We start from the raw sequence: 6,000 nt of genomic DNA, 5'->3' as shown, positions 1-6,000 counted from the left end.
TAAAACTGAATGTTTTGAACGTGTTGAGCATAAAATCTAGAAAAAATCTGCAAAAACATTCGCACAAATAGATAAAGAGAGAATAAGCAATGCAGAAATTGCTAATTTAAAATGCACAAAGAAAGCTAGACAGAAAAGAAGAGGAACCAAGGCAAGAAAAGATCAGTGTGGTTCAGATGATGCTCAGTATGATGCAGGAAAATATCAGATGCAAGCAATTCTCATCAGAAACTATACTAATATTGCAATACTGAACTTTAAAACGATTTTTCTCAAAACTACATTTTTTGACATCAAGTACCATTATTTTCTAAACAAACTGGGTTAGAAATCTGAAATTTAATCAGTATGTACTCAGTACAGTAATAAATTATTACAAGTTAATTGAGAATCACCAACCCAGCAGAAACTGTTTTATAATAATTAACGTATTAAAAAAGTGAAATATTATTAGTGAAAGGACGAAAAAATTATTTCTTAGAGTTCACGAAAGCTATTTTGTACATTTTAGTTGTAAATACAGGTATATATGTTGTATGTTATATACACTCGGTAAAAATTTCATTGTTTTAACACTAACATTTCTTTCGAAATATGTACCTACTCAAAGGATGAAATAGCATTGGCACAATAGTGATAAGAGTTGCCTTTCGTCTCCCCTTAAGAAAAAGGCTAACCCACTTTTCCCAGCAGTTTCGTCTTTTAAAGCGTGTGTAGTATTATTTCTCTCAACTAATTGTTTGGCCATTCCTCACAAGTTTTTTCGAGTAAGCCCAAAGAAAGAAACTTCCATAGCAAGCCAGCAGTAAACTATCTCTTCTTCAAGATATTTACCCAAAATTGAAGGTCTACCTCGTTTGGTTTTTGCTGCTTCATATTGCAAAAGCTCATATGTGTTGTTTTTGGAACATCCAACTGTTTGCTGACCTCCTACCAGCCCACTTCCTTTTTCTGGTCTGCATCAATACCTTTAGTCATTTTATACGTATTCCATTTTCTTTGATCAATCTTTCCCATGACCCTCATGAAGCCTGCAAGAGAGTGTCAAGAGAATAAGTGTGTCTACTAATGCAGGCAGATTCTAAACATGGAGAAACAAGCGTCCGCTTTTAAACAGCTGAATGCGGTACACTTGACGCAATTCGAGCGTACTGTACCAAGACTATGTTATCTGTGCACCGTTCAATCCTTCGACCAACTTTGTTGTATGGGAGCGAAAGCCGGGTGGATTCAGGTTACCTTATCAACAAGGTTGAGGTTACGGATATGAAAGTAGCTAGGATGATTGCAGATACTAGTAGATGGGAACAATGGCAGGAGGGTGTCCACAATGAGGAAATCAAAGAAAAACTGGGAATGAACTCTATAGATGTAGCAGTCAGGATGAACAGGCTTAGATGGTGGGGTCATGTTACACGCATGGGAGAAGCAAGGTTACCCAAGAGACTCATTGGTTCAGCAGTAGAGGGTAGGAGGAGTCGGGGCAGACCAAGGAGAAGGTACCTGGATTCGGTTAAGAATGATTTTGAAGTTATAGGTTTAACATCAGAAGAGGCACCAATGTTAGCACTGAATAGGGGAACATGGAGGAATTTTATAAGGGGGCTATGCTCCAGACTGAACGCTGAAAGGCATAATCAGTCTTAAATGATGATGATGATTTTCTTAACAGAATAAATTTAATTAAACATCCAAATGAAACAGTTTGGCTATAAACATTAAACTTAAAACTTACCATTCAAGAACACTTGTGCGCTTATAGCCTTACCTGCCAATCTTTAGGAGAAATAACGAAAAATATAGCACAATGTAAAAATCTTTTTCCATCGTTAGAACATGTAACTAACTTCCGGCAGGTATTGTCATGGGGGAAACCTCGTCAGAGAGGTCCACCGCATGAGCGTATGGGGAAGGGATTCAAGTGATGGTTTCCCGTTGCCTTCCGCTGATAATGATGAAAACACAACACCAAGTCTTTGAGCGGAGAAAAATCTCCGACCCAGCCCGCAATCAAATCCGGGCCCTTTGGCGCGAGAGACCGCCGCGCTGACCACTCAGCTATCGGGGCCGACAGACAACATCTAACTGCTGAATAATAAGTAACAAGAGAAACGGGCGACTTCTATTTTCCCGTACCGAGTGGTAGGGGAAACTACTGTTTACACTTGGTTGAAGCACAGTTCAGAAGAATGCAGAGTAAAGATACCAGGGGATCCGCTTAGAGGGGGTTCCAGTTTTTTACAGTATTACTGTATACATTGCTTACAACAACAAAATTGTTGTACATCACAGCCGAAAAAAATTTGTGCACCGTTTAGAAACCTCAGCTTCTTTCAACATTTATTGCTGCAACAGTACATATGGAGTGCATGAAAGGATAACATTTTCAGATCAACAGCAGAAACGGTTCTGAGCTACTAGCTGTCCACCCACGCTGAAACTCCCATATTAGAACGTGGTGTAAGATGCACGAGTGACAATGCTGGCGCTGACTCAGGCGTCCAGTCGGTCGAACATATTGCGAATGCTGTCCTGGAATACTTTATGCCCCCCTGCTCGACGTGTTTACGTAGTTCTGTAAGAGTCACACCTCTTCCCATCATATCCCACACTCACTCAATTGGAGACAAGTCTGGAAACGAAATTAGAATTATATATTAATACGTTCAGCTGCTGAGGGCGTTGATATGTATCAACGGGGACAGGTGAAAATGTGTGCCCCGACCGGGACTCAAACCCGCGATCTCCTGCTTACATGGCAGACGCTCAATCCATCTGAGCCACCGAGGACACAGAGGATATTGCGACTGCAGGGAATATCTCGCACCCGCCTCCCGCAAGACCCACATTATCACCTTATACGTCCACATACTACACTACTGGCCATTAAAATTACTACACCACGAATATGACGTTCTACAGACGCAAAATTTAACAGACAGGAAGATGCTGTGATATGCAAATGAAAAGCTTTTCAGAGCATTCACACAAGGTTGGCGCTGGTGGCGACACCTACAACGTGCTGACATGAGGAAAGTTTCCAACCGATTTCTCACACACAAACAGCAGTTGACCGGCGTTGGCTGGTGAAACGTTGTTGTGATGCCTCGTCCAAGGAGGAGAAATGCGTACCATCACGTTTCCGACTTTGATAAAGGTCGGATTGTAGACTATCGCGATTGCGGTTTATCGTATCGCGACATTGCTGCTCGCGTCGGTCGAGATCCAATGACTGTTAGCAGAAAATGGAATGGGTGGGTTCAGGAGGATAATACGGAATGCCGTGCTGTATCTCGTATCACTAACAGTCCAGATGACAGGCATCTTATCAGCATGGCTGTAACGGATCGTGCAGCCACGTCTCGATCCCTGAGTGAACAGATGGGGACGTTTGCAAGACAACAACCGTCTGGACGGACAGTTGGACGACGTTTGCAGCAGCATGGACTATCAGCTCGGAGACCCTGTCTGCGGTTACCCTTGACGCTCCATCACAGACAGGAGCGCCTGCGATGGTGTACTCGACGACGAATCTTGGTGCACGAATGGCAAAACGTCATTTTTTCGGATGAATACTGGTTCTGTTTACAGCATCGTGATGGTCGCATCCATGTCCGACGACATCGTGGTGAACGCACATTGGAAGCGTCTATTCGTAATCGCCATACTGGCGTATCACCCGGAATGATGGTATGGGGTGCCATTGGTTACACGTCTCTGACACCTCTTGTTCGCAATGACGGCACTTTCAACAGTGGACGTTACATCTCAGATGTGTTACGACCCGTAGCTCGATCCTTCATTTGATCCCTGCGAAACTCTACATTTGAGCAGGATAATGCTCGACCTCATGTTGCAGGGTCCTGTACGGGGCTTTCTATTTACAGAAAATGTTCGACTGCTGCCCTGGCCAGCACATTCTTCAGATCTCTCACCAATTGGAAACGACTGGTCAGTGATGGCCGAGCAACTGGCTTGTCAAAATACGCCAGTCACTACTCTTGATGAACTGTGGTATCGTGTTGAAGCTGCATGGGCAGTTGGACCTGTGCACGCCATCCAAGTTCTGTTTGACTCGATGCCTCCGTGTATCAAGGCCGTTATTATGGCCAGAGGTGGTTGTTCTGGGTACTGATTTCTCAGGATCTATGCACCCAATGTGCGTGAAAATGTAATCACATGTCAGTTCTAGTATAATATATTTGTCCAATGAATACCCGTTTATCATCTGCATATCTTTTGGTATAGCAATTTTAATGGCTATTAGTGTACATTCGTAGTGTCCCACCGCAACACACTTATTACTTGTGGAAGATATTCTTACCAAGTCCCATAAGAGTTCGGGTAATATGTGTGCATCCGTACAGAAGAGGAAGGGCATGGGCAGTATTTCCAGAACTGTATACTTATATGGATATGGTATTGGACAAGTACGGAAGAATAGACAACATATCCATGTAAGTCTGTAGATCCTGCTGGAACAACAGATTACCTTGAAACTTCCTGGCAGATTAAAACTGTGTGCCGGACCGAGACTCGAACTCGGGGCCTTTGCCTTTCGCGGGCAAGTGCTCTACCATCTGAGTCGTGCTTCGGTAGCTCAGTTGGTAGAGCACTTGCCCGCGAAAGGCAAAGGTCCCGAGTTCGAGTCTCGGTCGGGCACACAGTTTTAATCTGCCAGGAAGTTCCATATCAGCGCACACTCCGCTGCAGAGTGAAAATCTCATTCTGGAAACAGATCAGCTCCCATTTGCAAGAGCAGAAAAAGAACGGCTCCAACAACATTCTGTTCATACCGAGCGCTGGTTAGTGTCCCCCCAGAAACACCAAAGGTGAACGAGAGTTGTAGCTTGTTGCAGCCCAGACCGCAAGACCTGGGCAGGACCAGTGTGTCTCAGACTAATGCACTCTGTGAGACAGCGCTCACCAGGTCCACGCTGTACGCACAAACGTCCATCACTTTCGTGCATGCAGAAACTGCTTTCATCGCTTCAGACCACGGCGCGCTATTCCATCTTCCAAGAGATCCTCTGACGGTACCGGCTGAGCCGTACACGTCGATGCTATGGCGTGAGTGGAAGACTGGCCAGAGGTGTGTGTGCCCGTTGTCCCACTGCTAATGGTCACTTCGCGACACTTAGTTTTGGCATGTCTGGTGTCACAAGGGTTCTGTGGTAGCTGTAAGACAAGAGACTGCTTCCCTTGCAATACGACGAACCTGTCGCTCGTCTGTACAGCTTGGACGTCCCGTACCCCGTCTACAGGCGTAAGAATCGTCACGTGACGTCTCGCACCAGCGTCGTTGCACAGCTGACGCATCCCGCAACTAGTAAGACCTCAATTTGACTCCTTTCCATCTCGCTCAGTTCGCTGTCGGAAGCACGAGTACGTCTCCGTGTCATGATTGCCTGTGTGCTTCACTAATTTGTGCAACATTGAGCCTGAGCATTCTCTGTAAAAGGCCAAACGCAGACGGCACTCTGGTGTCTACGCCAATAAGCTATTTGTTGGCGGACGACGCAGAACCCATTATCAATACGTCTGCTACTACAGGTAGCATATGCTGTCATCGGATCAAAACCGACGTCATCTTTCCTGGTGTACTAAATTTTCCCCAGCAATCTGTTTTTCCAAAACAAACAAAAATTCAAATGGCTATGACCCATCTGTGGTCATCAGTCCCCTAGACTTAGAACTACTTAAACCTAGCTAACCTACGGACACCACACACATCCGTGCCGGAGGCAGAATTCGAACCGGCGACTGTAGCAACAGCGCGGTTCTGGACTGAAGCGCCTAGATTCGCTGGCAGCACAATAAACATTTCTGTACTTATTTACATTATATATACATTAAACAGAGCAGACTACACACAAACGTCGGAAGATTTAGTCCAGTGGAGGACCTCTTCGGATGCTTCACTCTTGCCACTACCAGGAAAGTGTCTCTTAGTACACTCAGTTACATTGTGGCTCATTGTCTGAACGTCACCACAATCAC

This window comes from Schistocerca gregaria, chromosome 10 (genome assembly GCF_023897955.1).
Source record: "Schistocerca gregaria isolate iqSchGreg1 chromosome 10, iqSchGreg1.2, whole genome shotgun sequence".
Lineage (NCBI taxonomy): Eukaryota > Metazoa > Arthropoda > Insecta > Orthoptera > Acrididae > Schistocerca > Schistocerca gregaria.
This window is presented reverse-complemented; position numbering follows the sequence as displayed.